Here is a 25795-nt window from a genome sequence, read left to right on the forward strand (position 1 = left end):
TTTCTTTTTAATGATTTTTAAAGTAGGAAAATACAGACGGTTTCAGAAAACAAAAAAGAAAGGTGGTTTTAAAAAAGAGAGAATTCACAAATGACGGCAATATTAATTATTAGCAGTAACAATAGTTTTATTTATATTACAATAGTGCCCATGTAGTCTGTATAATTAGGTGTAGTAAAAGCAGCTTGATTTTTTTTTTTTAATGGATTTAGTGCTGGTGGGAAGCGTTAGACTGAAAAACTTCTGAGTTCTTATTTATTTTTTTTTTCTTTGATAGTGGCCTAGTATCTGACTGGGATTTGGCTTTTATTGTGATAGACGTTATACCTGTACTCAATTATCTGCGTTGTGAAAAGCACTTTAACGCACGCTTACCTTTAAAAGGGAGCTGAAACGCCCGCCGTGGAAAAGAGCATGTTCACGGAGCAGAGAACAAGCCTCAGCACATAAAGCACATAAAGCACGTATATCTCGCAAAGCCACGCTGCGGAGGTGCAGAAGAGATCTCTGAGCAGGCTCCAAACGTGCTGCTGCGTTTACGTGGTGCTGAAGGCAGGAGCTCTCAGCTCAGATGCTGGAAGCGGCACACCGTGCTAGTGCAAAACCCTGCCCACACTAACACACGGTGCTACCTAGCCTGGAGGGGCACAGGGCACAGGCGGCTGTATCGGAGGTCGCGCATACAGCTGTTCCTGACACAGTTACTCGCTGATCCCAGTCCAGTGCCTTGCACGGAATCTGATTTGTCCAGAATCCCTCTTGGACAGATGGCTTAATACAATCTAATTGCTTTTTTTTTTTTTTTCTGCCCTCAACTAAGCTTGTCAGCAGAGTCAGCCTATGATGTAGCTGAGGATAAAAGCAAACAAAGGCAGTTAGACACTTCTAATTTTCGTAATATACAGTTTATCCTCTTCTCACCACTCAGTCTTGAGCACAGTGCTGGCAAACTTACGTTGATTTTTACTGTAGTTTCTTAGATTAACCACGATGTCTCAGGCTGGATCTAATCACACACACACTTACTTTTTGGGTGTATGCATCATGCTGACGCGGTACATTGGACTATTTTTCCTGTAGAGTAATGCGCATTGCTTATGTAGATTCACATTTAAACCTCACTGTCTGATGATGCATCGTGCTGCCTCTAAAGACTTAGTGAGCAGTGGCTTTCATTTAAAAAAAAATAAAATCATAAATATATTTTACTGCTTGGATTTGGTGCAAATGCACAACTGACTTGTTGGCTCAATAGATGTAATTGCTCTCAAGGAGCCTTTATGGTCTATTGTTTCAATTATAAGTGAATTACATAGTCCCCAAGTACTTACTCATTCTGCATTCAAGGAGAGTGAAAAGATCAAGTCAAAGCAGGAAATTAGACAGAAAGGACAATCGTTTTATTGAAACTCTTCACCTTCTGAGTGGGGAAAGGAAACACACCAGGAAGAGCCCAAGCCATTCATGGATGACACATTTTATCCATCTGAAACCATTTCAAGCCCTGTATAAATTCCGATGCTGAGAACAAGAGTGCCAGAAGGGCAGAATGGCTCTGGAGGACCAGCTACACAGATACAAAGTTCAGTGTAAGAGAGGAGCCCAAGCAGGAGAAAATGGGTTGATGAACAGATTTGGTGCCTGAGAGACCGAAGAAAATCTGAACAGCCAGGAGGCACGGTGTGCCCTTCCGAAAGAGAAGAGACAATGTCAACCCTAATCAGACATTGAAACGTCGAGGAAGAGTGTGGTACACAAAAGAAAGACACGGAGGTGCCCCAAATTATCCTACTCGGTATGCTGCTGCCTACAGATGACCGACCGGAGATTATTTAGGACAGGGCAGGTCCTCCCTCACACCACACACCACATGAAGGCTTGCGGGGAAGCTTCCCTATGGAGCTGGACTCCACAGTTGTGGACTTTCTTCTGTTACTGTATTTCCTTCTCTGCCATCAGACTCTGTTACTGGAGTGTTGTTACTCTGGACTTTGTTACTGGAGGGTTGTAACTTTTTTTTTTTTTCCTGGACCAAAATGGCAGCAGATTACATTTATTTTTCTCTGGGGCTGCACAGAAGTGTAAAAGAACTAAGAACTCAGCTCAGAGTAGGCGGTTTTTTAGCTTTATTACTAATTATTATTTTAATTCAGTTCTTTGCTGCCCATGGGACCAGCTGTGATGGATACATGAGGTGAGGCGTCTAAGCCACATGCACTGCTAAAATTCAAATTCAGAGACTTAATGGTGTAAAGGACTAAGCCATGCCATCTATTCACTGTCTAGCAAATTAACTGAATGTGCAAAGTCATCTCTTATCTTCACTAGCATCTTCTGGAAGAATCAATTTAGGGAATTATCTAGGACAGATACATCGCTTTCTCTAGTGAGTATAGGGAAATCCATGCCTATCTAACTCGTGGGGATCCGTGTTTGCTACACTGTCAGCATGAGCTCTTTGACCTGATTTCTGGTTCATGTGGCATACCTCAAATATTTATTTTCACTGTGGTTTTTATTTCATTTTATTTTTTATTTCTCTCTCTCTTTTTTTTTTTTATATTGTTTGATCACTACATGGTCTTTGTGTTCCCTTTCAAAAGTTCTCACTGAAAATGTAGGAATCCCTGCTCTGGTACTTTACAGATAACTCCACTTAAAACTACACAGTCCCTCTTGAAATGGATAATGGGACCAGGACCTTGCTGTCCTCCTACAGCCCTTTTTTTTTTTTTTTTTTTCTGTCGGGTCATCTTTTCATTAGTTACTACGTTAATTAAATCCAGCACCTCATCTCTGTCTGGACTGTCCCGCTGCCCTCCCAGCCCCTTCCTCCCAGCTGGCATATCCGTACTCCAGCTCTGGACTTTGTTCTGTGCAGGTTTTGCTGCAGTCTGAACACCCGAGCTGTGCTGCCTGTGAAGGGACAGGGTTGGCATTTCACCCCAGGAAAATGAGTAGTTTTTCCTAAATTAAGCCATATCTATTCTCTTATGGGAACTAGGCCTAAGGCACAGCACTTTCTGCTGTATTTCCTGGTGATGTTGACCAGGTATTTGCCGTCCCCGTGTGCTAACGTGCACGGACTCCATTTTCAGGTGTTCAGAAGCCCTCTGTGGACCTGTCTCCTGTACTTTGGCCCATCAAGGCACTTTTTGAGAGGAACTGGAGAGCCCTGCTTTGGTCTGTGTCCCAGGACACCCCAAAATGTGTCGCATCTCTGATGAGATGAGACTTGGGCAAACACCATCCTCCTGCCCCATTCCTCGTGCTTATAGGAGGCAACACGCACGCGTGGGCCAGAAGGGTGTCGAGAAGACCCTCAGGTTGCACAGCGGAGGGTCAGAACTGCAATTGGTGCCATAAGATACCTGCGCCACGATATCTTCATCAGTCTGTGTGTGGTCCTGAAACTCCCAGCATGCGGGCTGATGCCCATGCCGCAACAACGAGCAGCTCCTTTCCTCTGATATGTTGCCGTAACCCAACATCAGATGTCCAGGACTAATCTGTGGAGTGTGCATTTGTGTGTGTTGTTCTCAAGCAACACGTATTTTCTGGGATAAATAGGAAGAGGAAAGTCAGTGCAGGTAGCTTTCAGATGACTGCCGGGATATATGCAAAATATACAAGAGAATAAAAGCAGATCCAAGCATGTGTGTAAAGGAATAATGAGATACAGAATAATTTTTGATAACAATAGGATTATAATAATAATAGAATGTAGAACAAAAAAAAATCTAAAAAAAAAAATTCTAAGTATAATTTTTAATACTAATTTACATAATTCTATATAAAATAACATGAGAGTGACAGCTGGGTTTTGTAGTCAGCATAATTGGAAGCAGTTTACAAAGCGATTTTAGATAAAGAAAAGGGATTTGAATAAAGATCACTTACTCCTATCTGACCCTAGAATAATTTCCCATCCTCTCATTTTCCAGACTTCTCAACAAACTACAGCAATAAATTGTGTGGATCGCTACATTTCTTAAATGGTGGTTTCTTCTTTGATAAGCCACTGGGCTGTGCTATTACTCTACATTTTAAGTGCTCATTTCTCCTACACCAGCTTCCAACATGTTATTCAGAAGAATGACTGCTGCTAGTGGCAGACAAATTGTACAGTATCATAAGAATCTGGTCAATAATTAATGTCACAATAGCAAATAATGGCCTGGATTTTAGCTCAGTTGTAATTTTTGTTCTCTTTGTGTACCTCTAAATGCATACAGTAAACCAATTTCTGTTGGATCAAAATAGTTTTCAGGCTCATTACAAGGATCTAGTGATGCAGATTACTTGTAATTGAATGCTGCAGTCCAGCTCCAGCTTCTTTGCAACCAGATGCTCCTTTCTTCATAGGTAAATGGAAAACTCAATCCAAATGTTTTTTAAAAATAAAAATAAATAGAAAGTTTAGCCTCAGGCCATATTTTTCTCCATACTTTTACAATGCTGTCTCCTGCAGTTGATGTCAATCAGTAGTCATCTATGTTCATCTCCGCGTTGCATGGGCTTGGCTCTTAAAGGTGTTGCTCCAGAAAAGTATGCAGCAGTCAATATACTAAAATATTAATAATATTTTAGCCGAAGCAAAAAGATCAAGCAAGTGGAAATAACCCACTCCTCTCTGGCAGCTTGCATAGTCCTTTTGATGTTCAAGGTTGCACTGTGTATTGCTTTTTTTTTTTTCTTCTTTTTTTTTTCCTTTTATTTATTTATTTATTTTTTTTCCCAGTGATCAAGCTACAGTGCAAGGTAGGTGATAAAGATTCCCTGTCTGTGCTCACTGGGTTGTAACCTTTGTCAGCCACTCAGCCCCAGATTTTGTTCCTGGATTAAATCCTGGAAATTCTGTGTATGATTTATAAATACGACTTACTTGCCAATATACCTTGTCTTTCTCCCATTTCTCACATTTGAAAATAGTTATGAAGCCTTCTTATTTCATCCATGTAATGCACTGAGTCTGCTTGACTCGTGGCGGCCTGCAGCTCCCTCACGAGGGGAGCGGAGGGGCAGGCGCTGAGCTCTGCTCTCTGGGGACAGCGACAGGACCCGAGGGGACGGCATGGAGCTGGGACAGGGGAGGGTCAGGCTGGGTGTTAGGGAAAGGTTCTGCACCCAGAGGTGGTCGGGCACTGGGACAGGCTCCCCAGGGACGTGGTCATGGCACCGAGCCTGCCAGAGTTCAGGAAGCATCAGGACAATGCTCTCAGAAAACACAGTCCAATTTTTGGGTGGTCCTGTGTGGAGCCAGGAGTTGGACTTGTGATACTTGTGATTCCTTTCCAACTTCGGATATCCCGTGATTCTGTGATTTTATGACTGTGGCAGCATTAAATGAGGAAACAAACTTCACTGTCTTGAAATACAGTTTGAATAGCATAATGTCTCTGGCATTATTCTGTATGATTTATAATGGCTGGCAATGGCCAAAATCTTACAATCTGAGTAGTTTTAGCATTACGTATGGTATTTAGCACATCTGCTACAGGGTCTTCAGATCAAGAAATTCAACAGGTTAGGCATCATACTGTGAGGTCTCAAATGGGATTGGCTCAATAAAATGTGTGAAAATGTTCTGGTGGTCTCTGCAGAGCCTGGTGTGGGCTCAGTCCAGACCTTGCCAGACACGTGTTCGCCCCACCTGGCAGCATCCTGAGAGGTCACAGACTCCCTGGCCAAAGAGTGACCAATCCTAGGTAATATTTCTACCTGGTCTACCTTGGTAATATTTCTACCATGCCTCAAGTCAGAGGCATGACAAGAAAATGGTGTTTGAAAACTTGCTCTTACACAGACCGAGCTGCAGAGGTTACACGGACACTTCGGGTTCCAAGACCGTCCACCTATCAATCTGAGGAACATGACAGTTCCTATAATATCTTGAAAATTGCATTAATTTTAATGCACATCTTGATCTATAATTAGTTAACAAGTCTCTCTTGAGCCAGCTATGACAATGGTTGCTAATTTTTAGTAGCATATTTATAGATCTGGTCACTAAGATATATGGAGTTCCTCATCTTTTTACTGCTGTCCTGGAGCACGTAATTATTCCACTGGATCTAGGGACATGGCTGGAAATAATTCTCCAACTGTATTATTAATAACACAGTAACCATTAAAAGTAACTTTTAAAAATAACTCATTTGCCTTTTTTTATATTAACATTTATTCACTGTTTATATTATGCAAGGTTTGGACGTGGAGTTTGACATTCAGAGCTTTCCTTTATGGTTATTTTCACATTCTGGTTCTCCAGGACTTTTATAATCAGGCTGCAAACATGTCTTTGAGAGGCAAACAAACCATTGTTTTCGCTTGCTTTTGACTTTTCCCTGAATCACATATTGCTAGTGATTTTTATGTAGGGTTAATTTTGATTTTTAATTTTTAATTTTGATATGTGGTGTCAAATGTGGCTGGGTAAAATAGAGATTTGATGTCTTTCGGAGGCACTGGTCTTGATATGTCCTTGGAGCCCTGGAAGAGAGGGGTTGCCTCTAGGAGCAGATGCAGCAGGTGGAGAGGGGTGGATTTCTCCTGGGGATTTAACATCCCAGAGCAGGGCATTTTGTGGAGCCTCCTCACCTTCTGGAATAGGCTTTAGCATCCTTTGCACAGACATTGGCTTTCACACTAACAAAATTACCAGGGGGTCAGCTGTACTTGTCCCTCCACTGAGGGACGTGGCTCTTGGAAATGCATCACCTTGAGCTGCCGATGTGAAAGCAGCTTATTCTCAAACAGCCTCTCTTTTCCAGAAAAAGCAAAAAGCCTGCTTTCCTGCTTTTAATCCTTTTTCACCCTCTCCTGAAAATAAATTAGATGTTTCTGTGCCGCGGGGTCTGCCAGTAAGGACAGATCCTGCCACCCCAAAGGACACTAGCTACTGTTAGCCAGCCACAGCTCTCCTTCCCCTCTTTACCAGGGTGCTGTGGGCACGCTGCTGTCACACACAGATGTGGCCTTCCCTCTGCCACCTCCGTCACCACTTGGTGACGCCCCAAATATCTCAGACAATTGACAGATTCCATCCGATTTACTGATTTCCCAGAAATGGGTACCCTGGACTGCTGCAGCAGAGGGTGCTAAAACTTCTCTTGGATGCTGATTTCACAGGTGCCTTGTAATATTATAGAAATATGGAATGGTTTGGGTTGGAAGGGACCTTAAAGCCCACCTAATTCCAACCCACTGCCATGGGCAGGGACACCTCCCACCAGCCCAGGTTGCCCAGAGCCCCATCCAGCCTGGCCTTGAGCACCTCCAGGGATGGGGCACCCACAGCTTCTCTGGGCAGCCTGTGCCAGTGCCTCACCACTCTCAGGGTAAAGAATTTCTTCCTTACATCTAATCTAAACCTACCCTCTTTTAGTTTAAAGCCATTCCCCCCTTGTCCTATCACTGCACTCCCTGACGAAGAGGCCCTTCCTGGCTTTCCTGTAGGCCCCTTTAGGCCTGGCAGGCCGCTGTAAGATCTCCCCGGAGACTTCTCCTCTCTAGGCTGAACAACCCCAACTCTCTCAAGATATTGCAGCAAGGGACAAGAAACGAGTTTCCAGGCACTTTTTTTATGCACCACAGTCAGATGTGTGCTACTTAGCTTACAACTTTTATTCCCGGTGAGTGCTTTTCAATGTCCTTGCCCAACAAATGCAAACTTCTCCTCTCTTAACCCCGCCACCTCCTCATAAAATGGTAATTCTAACTTGGAAACAAACTTGAGTAACTCTGATAAACAGAGCCTCTGTCAGTGCATTTTGTGAAGAGTACACTATGTGAGTCAGGCAGAGCTGCAAAAGCAAGGGGTTTACGGGACGACCAAGTACGGGCATAGATGTTGGATGCTTAAAAGAGGACGTCACTGTCAGAGATTCTCCACTTTAAAGTGCAGTTATCATCTGGAAAGTGTAAAAGTGACATCCTGGTATGCCACATTTATTCCTCCTCCGCAATTTCTATTCCAAATTCACTCAGTCTTCAAGTCAATACCGTGTTTTTTTCTCTGGCTGCCAGCACAGCTAGCTCAGCCTGTTACCTGAGAATCAAGCTGTGTTCTTTCTGCTTATTAAAACATTGCCAACTGCAAAGCTTCTGGAAGCAGACATTAACTGGCAATGCAGTGGGAGAGGCAGGATTGCTGAGTATGACATGGCTAGCACATCCCTAGCTACAGGAAAGAGAAAAAAAAGAAAAGCGGTCATTAAACTCAGCACATGTGCCTCAGGAGACCCACAGAGAGCACATATTTACAGTGCCTAGGTGCCATTTTTATGCAGTTACTTTTCTGACTATCACCGCATTTCATGATGGAACAGCTAAGGAGGGAGCCAAGGAGCCCCATACTCAAGTCCCAGCTGTGCCAGATTTGCAAAGGATTCATTATAGAGGAAACAGGTAAAAAAAAATGCAGCCAGGATTTATTTGCTATTGACTTGCTCTGTCATCCCTAAACTGCAGCACCTTCTGCAGCTTGTAAACCTGGCCAAGGTGCACTTACACCTTACTTTATACATCCTCAGTTGCTGAGATAACTTAAACAATATCTTCACAAAGGGATTAAGATTCCTGGGTAAAAAGAGGAAACAAAAAATGATGAGCAAACAAAAGCTCTAAATAGTTCAAAATGTGTGCTGGATCCAGAAGAGCATCTTAAAGTCCACGTTTATCTGGATCTGATCTGAAGTGTATGAACTCCCGGTGTCTTAAAAGGCAATTCTCATGAGAAAGTGTCTCAGATGCCCGTGCTGCTTGTCTCATCTAGAAACACCTCAGGCTGGAGTGGTCACTGCTTTGCACCCCATGTAACCACTTATCCCTGCAAAGGCTGAAAACAAAGCAGGTGCGAGATGCTAGTGGATTACAGCCTTTCAGCACCTTCTTTCACACACAGGCACAGAAATGGATAATGAACCGTTCGGAGCTGCTCAATTTGGTTCTCATCCCAGCAGCCTTACTGATGTCTAGAAAACACCTGCTTTCCTCGAGGGCAACATGGCTACAGATGCCAGCAGATGAGCAGCCTTAGACAACTTTCTTGGCTTAGGTACAAAATACGTAGCACTAGCGAGCCTTTGGGGACCTTGATTTCTTAATTTCTTAAGGTCCCGATTTCTCCCAGCTAGCAAATCCACTGCCTGGAAAATTATAATCTGACAATCTGATAACTGTCAATTATAGCCTACCATTTTGGTGGTCTCCAGACGAAGAGAGTTTGCACACAGAGGATTCTGTCCCTGACTGTGCTCATCGTGAGCCCACTAGCTGTCAGGTCTCTCATAGTGCAAACTGACTGCATCAGTCAATTACTGTAGTGGCTGCCTTTGGGCCAAATTCAAGGGTAATGGGGCTTAACCAGCTGTGTCAGCTGATCTGCATTAAGCCTCCATGTGCCTGAATCACAGACTGGCTGAGGTTGGAAGGACCTCAAAGTCCATCTGGTCCAACCTCCTGCTCAAGCAGGGGCACCTACAGCAGGGGGCCCAGGCCCATGTCCAGGTGGATTTTGAAGATCTCCGAGGAGGGAGACTCCACAACCTCTTTGGGAAACCTGTGCCAGTGCTCGGTCACCCACACAATAAAAAAGTGCTGCCTGATGTTCATCTGGAAGCTGCTGTGCTTCATTCTCTGCCCGTTGCCTCTTGTTTTGTCAGTTAAAAAGGACATATGTAGTAGCCTGCAGTGAACAAAACAGATGGACTCCTGTATTTCTTTCTAGTGTCCAACTGAAGTGGGTAGCACAGGATAGTCCTTGGCAAAATCTTCAGTTCATATCAAGGAAAGAAAGATGTGAGTTTTGCACTTCAAACCTAAGCAAGCTCAGCACTGTCAGCCACTCACGGATACAGGCACTGGACATGTCTTTAACTCCAAAGGCGTGAAATATTACCTTCAGTCAAGTTGACAAGCATTTTTCTTCCAGAATTTAGTCTTCAAGCCCACAAATCTCAGCAGCAAGTACCACACAAATGTTTAAAATTGGGCAGTGGGTAAGACCTGCTGCTTTTAGTTGTCTTTTAACCTTTACTGAGCTACTGTTCTTTAAATGGCTGCTGCAGCTACCTAATTTCCCTCCCCAGCATTGCCAGCTGATTTCAGCTATTTAATCATTTTAGTTAATTTAGTTATTAAGCACCCAGCTGGAGAGTGTCATGACTTTCTACAAGGACATGGACCTACGGAGAAGGAAACGCACATAGACCCAGGCTGTACCTCAACATGGTCCTCCAGGCAGCTGGAAGCTCCCCTGAGCCATGGACCAAGGGAGCTCAGCACCACCCACCCTCTCTGTGTGAAACATCTCAAAATAAAATTTCTGATTTTAGGGAAATCTTTTGGGGCTTTTCCTTTCGTACAAAGATTGCATAAGCTTCATTTGCTTAGAAAAAGAGCCCCTCCTGGCAGGGTCTTCTAGGCGGACCAGTCCCTCGAGTGCAAGGACTCACCCATCAGGATCTCCTGGCAGATCTCTGCTCCTATTTTTGGAAACTGAAGTTCCAGTTCCCCTTATGGGTCACAGCTTTTGCTACCTGATAAGAAAACTACTTTTCCTCACAGAAGGACAGAATCCCTGCCCTGCCTTTCTCACAACACAAAGAGCACGAAACAAAATGGAATGGCAAAAGAGCATCACAGAAGCCCCATCATTGCCTCTCCCCCGGTGCTACGTGAAGGACAACAGAACAGTGCCATTCTGTACTAGAAATGCTGGAAAAAAAAAGTGAAGGACAACATTCTGTACTAGAAATGCTGGGGGAAAAAAAAAAAAAAAAAGATGATTGCCTTCTCTTTGATTAAAATAGTCACCTTGCAAACACAAATAGCCAGTGGGGATGAGAGATTTTTGAGGACACGCTACAACGGAGACTTTGGGTTAGCCATTTGATCTGGGACATTTGGTGCATACAGTACACTTCTTTTTTACGAGTCTTCTCTGTATATTAGTTTTCTCTTACATTAATAAAAAACACAGCTACACAGCAGCGAGACCCTGAGGAACCGCCCCTTATACTAAAGCTACTTCAGCCATTGCTGATTTTTGATTCAGGTCTAGGCTTTGAATGCTGTTGCCTACAAAATAGGGCCAGTGAGATAGAGAGAGGGAGCAGTACAATTTCTGGTTCAGATAGCATTGCCCTGTTGTGGTTGAGGGTCTAGCTTAAACTTTGTAATGAACAGGTACTTGAAAATCAGATACTCTCCTTTCTGCTCCTTGTTGTTATTCCCTGCCTCATGCAGCCCATGTATAAAGGTATCTGACTTGCTACGAAAGGAGTGAAGAGATTAATTTGTTAAGTCAAATATTCACATCTCCCAGAGAACGGAGAGGAAGTCACCTGAAGATCATTTATAATGGGCAAGTTGCTGAGGAACCCTCTGGAAAAAAAAGTATAACTGCAAATCCTTGACAGGGAGGCTTTCTGACAAGGGATGAGTCACCTCCTGCCCCCCTGCCACACACCTGGAATTAGGACTGCTGGTGGGTAACATCCTGTCACACGGGGGCTCGTTTTCCATTGACTTCATCAGCAGCCGTTACAAGTCTTGGGGTCAGGTTATCCAAAAAAGATTCCAGAGCATCCCTATGAGGGCTGCGATAAGGCACTGTGATAAGGGAGGGGATTATAGGGCTTCGCCGTCCTCCTGGGGAACACCAGACAGATTTGCAAAGTCAATATCACTCCGCTGATCAACACCGGCACGAGAGCTGGCTTAAGAGTGCCTTACAGGGGGATTTTCCATTTGGTTTAAACTCGGAAGGTAAACTAATTACGTGAATGAATGTTTCCGGCCGGGCAATATCAACCATCCGAATGCATTTAGCCGAGGAACTATTAAATACAGTATATCTTTAGCATCACAGGAGGCAATAACTTACCCTGCGTGGCAGCTAATCATTGCTACCTCAGCTCTGCCCGCTCAGCCCCTTGGAGTCCCAGCCACTCATCACCGGGCCATTCGTGCTCAGCCATGCACGCAGCCACCTCCAAAGAGACACAGCCCCCTAATTACCACCTCTCCTCTCGCTTACCCCGCTGTTTGGAGTATGATTCAATGCTAAAACGGATCTCGGCAGCACAAGAAGCCTGTCTCGCACTCCCTCTCATTTAACGTGGTGGTTCTTGGTTTAATCCACACCGAGGCACAGCCGTTCATCTGCTGCGGGGAGTAGCGCCGTCTTGGCAAACATCCTCACGGGAACATGCACCGTCGGCGGCGCTATTGCTTTAGGTCAACCTACAACCCTTAAAAAGATGATGCAAAAAGGGTTTAGATTTCCGTAGGCATTGAAGGGTCTTATGGAAGCTACTCACACCTGTAGAGATAGTTTTCAAAGACATAGTTTTCAAAGATTTGCCTTAAAATCTTGAATTTGTAGGTAACCCATGGCATGGCAGGTTGGCTCTTGGCTCAGTGTTGGTCCTGAGAAGTCACCTGGGTGCCACCATGTCCCAAATGCCCGATCTCCAGGTTGCTGTATAGCTATTGCCTTGTACCACTGCCTCAACCAGGTCTGCGTGATGCTTCCAGGACAAAGACAACCAACACCATTTTACCAATTTTATTTCTCCCTTCCGGCTGAGGAGGAAGAAAGGATGCAGAATTTATCAGAAGAGCTTTAAATAGCATCTTCTTTCTTAGATTCTCTTCTTCCCCCTCTGCAGCCCATGGTCCGACCCCTCTTCTTGTCTCAGGGCTGAAAAGAATTTTCCTAACTTGTTATCCTTATTTTAGGCTGGTGTAAAGCTTTTTGTGCAGGACTGGCCATCCTGTCTCTGATGGGCAACTGTAGCTCAGCACTGAGGATCTGTTTCTCATTGTGTCCCTTTGGACCTTGACATCACTCCCTGCAATTCCCAAAGCTTGTTAGTGATAACGATAGTAACATCCTGAATGTGCTAATAAATATTTGGATTTTTTTTCAAAGCTGCTCTTAGATGTTTCTGTTATAGTGGTCCTGGCTTTCTGCTTGGGTTTGTCTATAAAGGGACAATCAGGAAGTTGATTTAAATTAACTATAGGCAGGAGTCTAATGTGAATTAGCTAAATTGCATTAAACCTCCCATTTCACAATTAAAGTGGCCTTAATATGACTTAGCCTTGGAAGAGAAGTAAACCAAATCAAATCAAAGCCACTTTAATTCTGACAGCTCCCACAAAGGGCTTTAATTAATGCAGTTTAACTAATCCACTTAAAAATTCGGATCAACTTTTCTGAGCAACTTCACGTAAACAAGCTCTTCCAATGGCTCTGCGCCGAAATGATAGTTTTCATTCATAAGGTAAATCCGCGCAAGCCTTACTCTGGTGGAAGTCCCACTGCAGAGGTTTGCACTTGGGTAACTGCATCAACAGAAAGACTTGCATGAATATAAATCCGGACCGTCTCGACTCTTTGCAATGCCTACCAGCTCCTAGCAACTGTGCTTTCATAGCATCACGCAAAAGAGAGAGAGAGAGAGAAAAAAAAAAAAAAAAGACTACCTCATCAATTCAAGGAAAAGGAAGAGAAAATGATGATGTGCAATCCCATCTCTCTCCTTTGGTTAGCACAGAGGTCAGCTATGTTGGTAAGTAGCTGGTATAATTTGCCCTACTGAGTCCTTGTACTGTATGCAGGCAGGCTGCAATCAGGCTGGGATCTATTTTAGGTGGGATGAGAACTACATTAGCACAAAGTTAATTTGCTTGAATGGGCCTTAAAATGGTATAAATTAGGGCATATAGTGATTTTGTCTCTTTTTTTTTTTAAACACATGCCAGCTCTGGTTGGGGTCATGGCAAAGGATAGGGCTTACAAATGACAAAAATCACAGAAGATAACATTGTCCAGAAATAAAATAAAATATAAAGAAAGGAAGATTATTTCAGCCAAATCAGACATTTAGTCAATTTGCAGTATATTTCATCAGTGTGCGCATCAATCTGGCCCATTAAATAGTACGCCCTTTAATTCCTTCAGCCTTTATGAACAATTCCCTTTGTAGCTCAAATGCTTGAAGAAGGTAGTGCAGCCTTTTTCAGCATGAATAGGGGTGTTTGACTTTCTCAGTTAGCTGAACGTCCTTCAGCAGGGGGTTCCCTGAGGCACACAGTATTCCTTGGCTTGTTACCCTCCTTCTCGGCACTTCTACCCTGCAGGGATGCAGGGAGAGCCAGCTGAAGACTTTCCACCAGGTTTCTTCACTTTTCCCAAAGCTTGCCAGTCTGACAGCTTGAAATATCTTTTTTATTTTTTTTTTTAATTTTTTTTTTTTTTTTAAGAATAATCTGGCTATTCCAAAATGCCCTTCTCACAAAGTAACTCAGGCAGCTGTAACGCTCTAGCAGCACTGCACACAAATAAAATATTCCCAGTGGGAAAAAAAATAATATGCCAGCATCACCTCCGCTGGATCAAAAGTTATGTCAAAGATGATATCAAAGCATGAAAATCTGCTTGCATAAAAAAGCCAAAACCCTGAAGCCATCCCAACCACCTTCAAACAAGCCGGGAGTCTGCACAGGCAGAGCTGCTGCACAGCAGTGATGGATTAAGAGGCAGTGCAATTTCTAGCCAAATTCCTTCAGCTGCTGCCATCTTCACTCAGAGTTGTTTTCAAACTGTGAAAAGTTTAACTTTAGGGGAAAAAAAAAAAAAAAAGCCATTGCACAGCACTGAAAATCCTGCTTGATTCAGACACTCAGCTCCCGTCAGGTAGAGTTTCCTTTAGGGCAGCAGAAGCAGGAGATGTCCTGTCCCAGCTCGCGCCACAGTCTGTAAGGGAACGGATTTCTGTACAGATTTTGCAGGTGTGGGGAGCAGCTGGCTCCGGGGATGGGTAATAGGGTACGCAGCCCTCCAGCTCAGCATCATTAGCTCAGGCACCACACGGGCAGGAGGAACCTGCAAGTTGCTCGCTCCGATGAAGCCTGTTATTTATTCACAGCAGCACCTGCCTCACAGAAGATGCTTTCCAAGCCCTTAAAAAGCATGATTCCCTCCTCCTCCCCCCCCAGAAAAAAATATTAAAATAATTGCAATCTAACCAACAAGTCACATTTCAGGCATCTTTGAAACAATTTTACCTGGGGACCAATTTGATTTGCTGTATGTGACACGGCACCAAAGACTGCTAAGTCCCCAGCAGGGCCACGGAGCCGCATTATTCTCAGGCAGCAGCATGGCTTCAGCCGCGTGTTTCAGCTGGAGAACTGGCTGGGAGCTGGAGAATTGGCTGGGATGTCCTGGGCCCGGAGGTGGCCACCTGCAAGCAGTGGTGGCCCAAGGGACCAAGCATCTCCAGCGCTTCTGGGCGCTGCTGCTATTCGATCAGTTTGGCCTTGCTGCCTTCCTGCTGTGGCAGGCGCTGCGTGGTTCGGTGATATGCAATTGTCTCTGTCATTTCTCTGCAAGGGTGGGAGCTCATCCTCCCACAGAAGCAAGACAAACTCTCTGTGCAACCTTTCTCCTGGAGGCTCTGCCCTCACAAAAGGAGAACTGGGGGACCAGGGATGAAATGGGGAGCAGCTTGTGACATGTTCCTGCGCTTAGTGGCCAGCTCGGCCACCAAAAAAATGAATTCTGCTATTTGCATTTTTGCAGTTGAATATTTGCATTCTGTCATTTTACTCTTAGATTTTCAATGCAGGGGGATAATTGGTGTTAAAGTCTGGGGATCCCGATCACTTACAGGTGATCAGCTTTGTGTGTTTTGTCTGCACAGGTCCTGCACAGAAGTCATTTAGCAGCTGGGGCAAAAAGCATCTTGTGCTGCCCCATAATGAAGAAAACAGCATATCTCCTCCCTGCATTGTTTCTCTCTTCCCAATAGGACTGTGAGGTAGCACCTCTTCGCAAACAATAATAGTGATAGAGGGGAGATTACTCAACTCACAGCATTTATAAGGGAAGACAGCTTTCCCCTGCCCTGCCCATCTGCAATCCCTGCAAAATCTTACTCTTCACCCACTTAGGCAGTTGGGAGCATTTCACAATGAAAACACTTTTTTTTTTTTTTTTTCTTTTCTTTCCCAGTTCTGAAACATGAGAATGAAAAAGCTAAAAATGATGTAAATGATGTTTCTACACATTTATTATTATTATTATTATTATTATTATTATTATTATTATTATTATTATTATGTACTCTTGGGATGGATAAAAGGTATTTCTCATTATGATTAATGCTGATGCATCATTTCCTTGGGGGTGTCAATGCTCCCATTACTATACCATTCACTTTTTCAGTCCTCTCCTATAGTCTTCTGCACCTTCACAAACCTGGCTGGCTGCTTCTCTTACTTTCGTAAATGACACATAGACCAAGTAACTCCAGTACTTCTGAAATGGGAACGCAGTGTGATTTTTCACAGTTTAACTTCTAGCCCGAAGGACTCTGTTTCCTTGTGCTTGTTATTGGTTTCTCCCTCCCTGTTGTACCTGGCTACTTTGGGTATCTCTCCCAGTTTATCTGTGCTGAGAGCTGCACTCTCCTTTTTATCAGTTTATTTATCTCCATTTAAATACACACATTATAGTCTGGTTTCCTTTTATTTCTTTATTTGCTCAACTTGTTTATAGCATCTTTGTAACTTGCTATGTCTGCAGTATCTAGCTACTGATCTGGTCTTTTCAATCTAGAGTTTTGCTTAGATCTCCCAACATTTTGCAATAGGTTTTCTTTAAAGAAAAAAAAAATAAATAAAAATCAAGCTGATAGGCATAATGTTTTGACCAATGTCCTATAAAGAAATGTGTTTTTTTTTACATGAGTGAATAATGGGAATGGTATGGTTGGTAATCACACTACTCGTATCCCACCTCCTATTTGGCATTACTAGTCAGCAAGTGAAGCCAGGCTGTTGAAGAGTGTGTCACAATATTGGAAAGTCTAATTCGGAATTTCAGAATCTGAAGTCTAAATTCTATTTACTAATATTTCTGGCATCTTAATATGTGGTTTATGAATATACAAACTATTGCCAGTTATGCATGAAAACCAGACTTTCACATAATCCATATGAATAGTTGGCTGAATGGTGGTACTTTTGTTGTTGTTGTTGTTTTTTGTTTGTTTGTTTTTATATATATTTGTTATTTCTCTATATATGAAAAAAGAAATGTTCCAACAGTCCAATCAGAGACAGCATCAAATAGCTCTGTCTGGATAAAGTTGTTTCCAAACAGCCTCAAACTTGGGATTTTTTCCAGACCTATTTAGCAATTCTTTTGAAAAGCAATAATAACTTGAATGTGCACACATGCATTTGAAAGTGCAATTTATGAACACAGCCACAGCTATTAAAATATATTTTGTGAATAATTCTCATTGACTCCCAAAAAATCCTCCTAAAAATCTCTCGTTGCCTGTGGAGAGAGGCAAAAAAATTAAAAATAATAAAAAAAAAGAGTAATTGAATAAAAATTTGGCAAGTCCTGGAGGAAACCATGTTTGTATAACCAGAAATTGTTACTGTCTGGTTCCAGTGCTTAGGTACTGTGGTGAAAAACCTTGACAGTGTCATTACATTGATTACAATTACTTTAAAAGAGGCTATAGCGAGGTGAGGATCAGGCTTGTCTCCCAGGCACTAAGTGACAAGACAAGGGGAAATGGTTTCAGGTTGTGCCAGGGGATGTTTAGGTTGGATATTAGGAAAAATTTCTTCACTGAAAGGGTTGTGAAGTATTGGAACAAGCTGCCCAGGGAAGTAGCTGAATCACCATCCCTGGAGGTCTTCAAAAAATGTGTAGATGTAGAGCTTAATGACATGGTTTAATGGTGGACTTGGCAGTGCTAGGCTAAAGGTTGGACTACGCGATCTTAGAGGTCTTTTCCAACCTAAATGATACTATGATTCCATGATCTAATTAGGATACTGTAATTTTTTTGTCATCTAATGTAAGCTGTTTTTTTTTTCCCCCTGTATTTTCAAAAAATGTCATTTAGATTTAAATGGGTGTTTCGTTCAACTTGAAAAATGTCTTTATTTATTTATTTATTTTTTAAAAAAAGGAAACCTAGATCCATAGAAGCAAGGAGGTGGAAGAAGAACAAGGTGGGGGGGAACTGAGACACCTGCCTTCAGATCTTTTCTCAATTAAAGAAATTTAAAATGAGCCCAAAGCATGGGTTATGAAGGCAATGGTGTAAGTCAGCCCACTTTGGTAAGTGGCCTTGTCACCAGGTGTAAGTCGTTCTCTTGTCTTCCTTTCAGTGAGTGCTGCTGTCAACAGCTGAGATGTCAAGATCCAGAAGAGCCTGGATTTTGGTGTAGAGTCCTCTGGGAGGAGGAAAACACGGACACGAAGCCATGCTGTGGCTGAGGTAGGGAGGGCAGCCAAGGGAAGGGAGCGAGTGTAAATGCTGCCACACAACTCCCATTTGTTTTTCATGGACCAGTGCAGGGACAGACAAAATGCTTGGGAAATGTGAAAAAAAAATGTTGCTGCTCCAAGTGGAACCAGCTCAGCTTTCAGCTTGTTCTGACTCACTGAATTCAACCCAAATTTCTAAGTGCTTTTGCATCAAATTCTCTCTATACCCACATGTCCAGCTGCTAATAGGTCCTTTCCACTCCTGATCTCCCTCGCTCCATTATGTGGTAATGTTTTGCTGTTCCCACATTCTATTCTTGCACTTTCCTCCTGGTATTTTTTCAGCAACCTTTAAAGAAAATGAAGACCAAGACGGAGCCCTGTGGAGACAGCCACTGTGATCCGCTGCCAAGGCAGGGCTCTCTGTGTGTAGCCTCACCGAGCTGCCATTTTCTCGTGAGCCTTGACCGGATCCCATCCTTCCCTGGGGGGTGGGACAAAGGTTTGGATGCTGCTCTGGCTTGTGACTAATGCACAAGCAGGTGGGAGAGAAAGTATAATATTTCCAGTTCTCCAAGCCATGGGGCAGCTGGGAGCCAGGAAGCTGGTGTACGAGTGCCATGGGCATGCTAGAGCTCAATGGCCCAACACCTGGGGGCTGGCAGCTGTTCCATGGGCGGCATCTGCTGTGCTTCAGGGAAGGGGTGGGAGAGTCAGCACTGACCACCTGGAAGGGCTGTGCTTATTTCTTCCTCCCCTGTTCCTGTTCCAGCATTGTCCCCATGTCCCCTGGCTCTGGCCGCTCTAAAAGAAGAGCCCCTTGTCCTCCTGGGGGGTAAGTGTCCCTTCTCATACCTGTTTGCGTGGGACAACGGGTGATGCGTTGGAGCTGCGCTGTGCCTGAAGTTGGGTCTCTGCAGACCAGCAGGCGGAGGTGTTAGATCCTGTGAGGAGCTTTGTTTTCGTTTCCCTTCAGTTCCCTCAGATCTGGAGAATTCTGAAAAATGAATGCAGCGTTTACAGGCTGGCTGAATTAAGCAGCGTTCAGCTTAATTAGGGGGCTGGTTATTCAGGGAGAAAATCAACACCTGCATTAGGTATGCAGTCCAACGTGCGGTGCAGGAGAAGGTAGGCAAAAACCTGCCTGCAGACAGCAAACCAACTGCAGGTGTCCACATGCCCCCTTTGGACAACCAAACATGCCCACAGCCCCTGTGCTTGCACAGATCTCTAAAATGGCTTTTTACAGCATCGTTTCCTCAGCATTCGATAGCTTCCTGGCTGGTCCCAGGTTAAGATTTATTATTCATATTACAATATCACTTAAGCATCCTGCACTGGCTGAGCTGAGAGTTACCTGGACCATAAAGATGATCCTAAAGTAAACTTAAAAGCTTAGGCTGAGTGTATCCCTCATTAGAAAATGAGGCTGTGGTAGTTTAATATCTTCTAGCTGAGCAGTTGTGACCTCAGAGGCATTTCAGGTTGACAGGAACAGGACATTTCCATTTCCTACGTAAGCCTGGATGAAAGCAAAACCCCCAAAGCCTTCTGCCAAACATATCTAAATTTTCCCCTATATGTGCCAGCAGGGAGAGCCAGGCTTCATTTGCTGGTGTTTGAGTGTGTGATAAGTAAGGCCTTAGGTAAGTTATTTCTTACTATCCCTAATAGTAGATTGCAGATGACAATGGAATTTGTAGGGTATTTAAATAGCTACAGACAATTGGAAACCTTGTGTGGAAATCTCAGGTGTAAGCTTCTGGGGAGGCAGAGACCCAACTTCTCTCTGTGCAGCATCAGTACAATGGGATCCTGAAGGAAGACTAAATATTGGTGTATTTGAAGTGAGGGTGCCTGTTCACAGCCTTCAGCTCTCCTGTTTCCTCCAAGGATTAGACTGTTTTTCTAAACATTTCAAGTTCTCTTTTTTACTCCTGGAGGTCTTGTGCCTTTTGATTTTCATTAATAGTTTTGTATTAGTTTGCAGCTTTCTGCCAATCTCTTGTTTTTAGCCTTGGAGGGCAGTTTTTGGTCCCCAGCACACGCTTAAATTTTCTAAGACACTGAAGAATTTAAAGCTTGTAAGGGCAACCCTGTTGACACCGGTGGAAATAGTCAAGTGCCCAAGTAAGGCATAAATTTAAAAGCCTTATTGAATGGATTTAATTCTGGAATAATGCTACAGAAATAGGGCAAGTTGTCTAGATTTATATTGGGTGTTGGGAAGCAAAATCAGGACTTAATTTACTTTACTGGAAGCATCTCTAACACCTTAATAGATAGGTGCACTGCTGTATAAATGCAGTTAATGAGGATGATTTGAGACCTCCTATACACTGTACTTTTGAAAGCTTACTGTAAGATATTGCAGTTGTAGCAGAAATTGCAGAAAGCACCACGTCCCCATGGTACATTATGTGCAGCACTTCCCAGTGGCAGTAAATGTTCTGACTTAATCAAAAAGATCACATTTCTTTCTATTACCACCTGCCTGGAGAAGCTAGAATAACTTTTGGCCAAGGAATACATTAGTTTAAATCTTAAATTTCAAAGCTAAATTGCACAAAGACTTGCAGATGTGATTCATATGTCCCCCATTACTTCCAATCTCTTTCTTTTTCTCCTGCTAACTTAAATTTGTGTGAGAAATGTAATGCTGCAGGCAGCGACTGTGCTCGGCGCGAGCAGGCCCAGGCCCAGCCCAGCGGCCTTGCAGGCCGCCTCCTGCCATGGGAGGTCCTTCAGCTCCTAACAAGTCGTGGACCCACCCTCCTCCCTCTTACAAATTATCCCCAAACAGCTCCAGTTTTTAAATTTCTGCCTTCCGCTGCTTGCAAGGTTCATGAGGTGCTTTCTGTGGGAGTTGGTTAGCCTTCGGGCTCTTCCCAACCCGAGCAGCTTTTGGCTTTTGGCAGTTTTGTTTCTGCCCGCCGGGTCCCCATTTGGTGAGGTGGGGATAACGCTGGTCACCCGCCCACCACACGCACCTGTCGTGAAGATTTATGAAGTGATATTTGCAAAGTGTAAAACATTATTTATGCCAGGGGCTGTGATCTGTCGATAACAAATGGGATAAACATTGGGTGGTTAAATATTTAAAGCACAGTCTTTGGAACTGGGACATCTGTGGCCTTTCCCAGCTCTGCTAACGGCTTCCTGCCTTTTCCCAGACAAGACATTTCACTGTTCCTGCCACTTATCTCCCCCCGTATTCTATAATACATCTATTTTGTGAACACTGTGGTGAGCACTGCTCTGATTAGGTGCTGGCTGAAAGGTACACCGGTGTCTTCAACACTCAAAACTTTGGACAGAAGATTTCAGTGCGGCCTGAATTCAGAGATGAAGAGGAAGAGCAGGTCTTCCACCAGCCACCTTCAGGTTTATTGCAACTTTCCTAGTACTTTCTATTCTCAGTATTACATCCGTTGTTTACCTTGAGGTGCCAGGGCTGTTTTAGGGGTCACTATGTCACAGATTTGGGAAACATTTGGCTGAAGACAGTGATAGCTATATGAAGTGCAACGGCCTGAGACTGAGGAGGTGGCTGAGGATAGAATATTTAAGTATCCCTTCTGCTCTTAAACTCTGATTTGGTGAATATAAAAGAAACATGCATTCCTGTAGCTTTGACAATAAGCCTTTCCACCTTTAAAGAGAAACCTTTTGTTGGTTTTTGATCCTGGTTGGTGTATATATTTCTCCTAACTCCAGAGGTCAGCTGTGCAGGTACATAACCAGCTGCCTGTCCCTTTTGTATCATATTGAAATACTGATGGAAAAGAATTGCTGCAGACATAACCCCCAACAGTTTCTCCAACAGAATAGTGAACATGGATCAGTCAACCTGAGGGAGTAGCCCCAACTCCAACTATGAGAGATCATTAGCTGGCTTATATAACACCCCGCTGTAAGTATGAGGACTGACCCATCTTTAGCAAAACCTCCTATTTCCCCATGTAAAATGTCCTCTTTCAGTCATTTACTTATGCAAGTACACCCCTTGCCCTGGTAGTACATCTTAGTCTGCGGTCCACTTACCTGACTACGATCCAGTGGAATACTCAGCACAGTCATCTCTTATAAATCCCATCCAGGGCACTTTCATGGCAACGTTACTTGATGGTTCACAGCACAGAGCACACTCTGTCCCTGGTACCAGCTTCTGACTCAACTGCAATGTGCATATTCTGAGACGGAGGATTTTTTCTGCGGTACTTAATGTTCGGAGAGAGTTTAATCAAGAAACATGAGTAATTGGCATTAACATTCACTTCTGAGCAAGAGAACAGCTTTGATAGCATCTATACTCATTAGACTTTTCACTCCAAACACTGTTCATTACAGTGAGCACTCTTTGTATTGGCTTATGCTTGGTAAATACAGCACAGATTCTGCTCGGCACAGAAGTATGACTTGAACAAACACTCTGTGGTTACACAAAAGTAAAAAGTTTTAAATGTCAAAATGAAACCAATGGAGCACTGCAGGTGCTTTGAGAACGTTTCCAAGCACTCTGCAACACAACAGAAAAACCTGCAAAGACAGGACACAAGACTTATTTACTGGCTGCCTAATTGTAATGAGTAGGATTGATCTTGTTCACATACTGAAACGAATCCTTGGGAAATCTGGTGATAGCAGCTGCAACTTGAGAGGCTGGAGGAAAGTTTGTTGAAGCGCACTGTTGGAGCCAGGACCACCTTACACAGTGCTGGAGCATGAAACGTGCCAGCAGCAAGATGGGAGGGAGGTAGACAGGTCTTGGTTCTTTGCTCTTCTGCCTGCTTATGTCAAAGTCATGAACGAATGGGTACCAGTCGCTGAGGTGAAAGTACTGGCATGTCTGCACCACACTCCCTGTCCTCCTATTGCCTGTATTAGTGCAGGCAAGAGACATTTAAGCCCCTTACAGTCTCTGTTTAGTTTTTTAATGCATCCTCACTACAGATGTATGAATAAGTGCTTCCTCTGTTCACTGTGGAAAAGAAGCACACAGAGTAATGCTGATTTTCAGCTAGCTTATAAAATAACAATAAGAATATTGTGTTACTGTAACGTCTAAAACGGCCTGAGGGCAGAAGATAGGAAGTGTGTTCAGTGTCAATTCACCCTTTCTCTCTGTGATTAAATTTGCACCCAAATCAAGTAGTTCAAAGTCTCAATTTGTTTAATGAGTTGACTTGACACATAGATCATTTTCTCTTTTAGCAATTACCCTGAAAATGGAGACGGCAGGAGCCTTGATTTTCATATCTATCAATACAAACAGACTGGGGAACTGGTTCTCCTGTGTTACCATACTTAACGATTTCACAATTTTAAAGCATTTCCCAGGTATTGTGCCTCCTATTAATTCAAGTAATGCTAGCAATGCTCATGTTGAGTGAAGTACAAAAATGTCAATTGCTTTATGCCAGAATTTGAGGATAATGTGCTAATGCAAGAACTCTTGGTTCCCAGTTGCCTGCTGTGACCATCTGACCTGAGTTTTGACTCTTTGCTGCATCCTGTAGGGTGATCTGCAGTAGCCAAATCGTTTCAAAGAGCTTCAGCTTCTTTATTTGGTCCATGGCTTTCTGAGTATGGTATAGCCAAGAGACAGAAAATCCTAGGGACAACTGCTCATTTAGGAACAACCATTTGATAAATGCTGCCTTAGGAGCACCTTTCTAATGACTGTCATATGCCAATACCATACAAAATCATACCAAAAAAAAAAGAAAAAAAAAGCCCTAGTCGGACTCTCTATCCTGCACATAGCAATGCAGTCCAAAAATAGTGCTTTGCTTTGTGTTGGCCAAAGGCTTTTCTCACTGAATGTGAATTTTGCCATCATCAAGACAATAGCAGCTGAGTGCCCTGAACCAACTTTTTCCCTGCCACCTCTCTCCAGATAGAAAGTTTTTTCTCTTTCCTACCTTCCTTTTTCAAATCTGTAGCCCAGGATAAAGCCTCAGGTGGAATCAAACCATCTTTCTCCTTTGCTTGGCTTAAAGCTGATCTGGGAGAATGGCTCGGAGTTGTGAGTGTATGAAACAAGCCTTTACCCTTCTACTTACAGGTGAAAGTGCTGCCATGTCTCACTTGTGACTCTTATTCTCTGTCCCCAGATCATTCCCATCCTGGCAGCTGCCACAAGGCGTTTGTGGGATAACACTTGCAGTATGTCCATGTCAGAGTGGACCATACTGATGTCATTTTCCTATTGCTTATCATCATCATCATCAAAGGGTCTGTAGGAGAGACAGGAGAGACACTTCCCAGATACTGGTGGCCACAGTACCCTTTCCCTCCGTGGTGCAAACATCAATTTTCTTAAAAAACTGTTGTAGTAACAATTGTAGTAACAGTATAGTAACAGTGTAGTACTGTTACTACTATTATGTCTGCTTCACAATATCAGCAACAAAACATGGGTTGGTCCAACCACATATCTTGCATTTCCCATTGCCTCTTTCCTGCTTTTTCATTACTGGGGGAAAGGACAAAGATAAGAGCATAAGTATGGACAGAAAGGACCAACACAAAGCCTTAATAACAGAATTAGAGATCTGGATATAATGAAAAGGGTTAGGGACTGTCTAAAAGACATTTAGTCTGAACAGTGATGGATAAGGAGTTTTAGCTGCAGTGCTGTGAATGCTAAGGAGAGGAGGAAAATAAGTGGCAGAGAGTTTGTGGTAATCCAGTTAGCCAGAAGGGACCTCGGCTCAGCATTTCCGACCTCAGAAGCTCGTTGGAACAAGGTGGATACTCACGTGAACAGGCTTTCTTGGGAATTCTTGAGTTTTCCTGGATGGAAATAGCATAGCAAGACCTTTGCACACCAGATTTTTGTCACTGCTAGCTTCACTCCTAGCTGGAAATGGAAAGGAAGACAAAAAGAAGTATTTATTTTCCTTCAGCTGCCCTCAAACATTGAAATATTGAGTGAGAATTTAGCCTGTGAGTTTGCTTTAATCAATGCTAGTCTGGCTAAAATTGACACTTATAGACAAAGATTCATGTATGCTGGAAGAGAAAACAAGGCAAGCAAAAATAAACACTATTGATGATGATCACCGAGCAAAAAGTGGATTTTATTTCGGTTATCCTCCTATATTTTATACCTCCTAGATGAAAGTTCACATTAGTAGTCAGAGCTAAGTTTGTAGAGCTTGGTTCACAGTAAGGAACTTGGATAAATGACCTGATTTGTCAGAAGTTAGAGCACTGACTTGCCATGAAAGCAATGGAAATATCATGTACTGAGTGCCTTCCAAACCAAAGTTTTAATTAGTTGTTAACTTCTTCTGATCCCAGTGTCTTTGAAATGTCTTCTGACACGTCTTCAATGTTTCAGTTTGGTTTACTTGTAGAGGAATAGTAAATGATCCCAAACATGATCCAAGTCTTTTGTCACTGGATCTGGAACAAACGCGGCCAAAAAACATGTAGAATTTTCTTCTGCTTCTTTGCTGACAGGAATAAACTTAA

General features: G+C 43.3%; 1 long non-coding RNA gene across 5 annotated transcripts; it reads right to left on the bottom strand.

Annotated features, from left to right (window-relative positions):
* Nucleotides 1–1624: 1624 nt before the first annotated feature.
* On the bottom strand, nt 1625–23170 carry LOC125180377 (uncharacterized). 5 transcript variants are annotated; one of them, XR_010828838.1, is made up of 4 exons: nt 21100–23170; nt 19169–19310; nt 12044–12257; nt 1625–3557 (listed from the first exon to the last, which is right to left on the bottom strand). It is a non-coding gene; the product is annotated as an uncharacterized lncRNA (long non-coding RNA). The 5 variants fall into 5 exon arrangements; XR_007158881.2 differs by lacking the exon at nt 1625–3557 and having other exon boundaries at nt 11005–12257; XR_010828837.1 differs by lacking the exons at nt 1625–3557; nt 12044–12257 and adding an exon at nt 18256–18662 and having other exon boundaries at nt 22358–23170.
* Nucleotides 23171–25795: the final 2625 nt, after the last annotated feature.

This window comes from Anser cygnoides, chromosome 2 (genome assembly GCF_040182565.1).
Source record: "Anser cygnoides isolate HZ-2024a breed goose chromosome 2, Taihu_goose_T2T_genome, whole genome shotgun sequence".
NCBI lineage: Eukaryota > Metazoa > Chordata > Aves > Anseriformes > Anatidae > Anser > Anser cygnoides.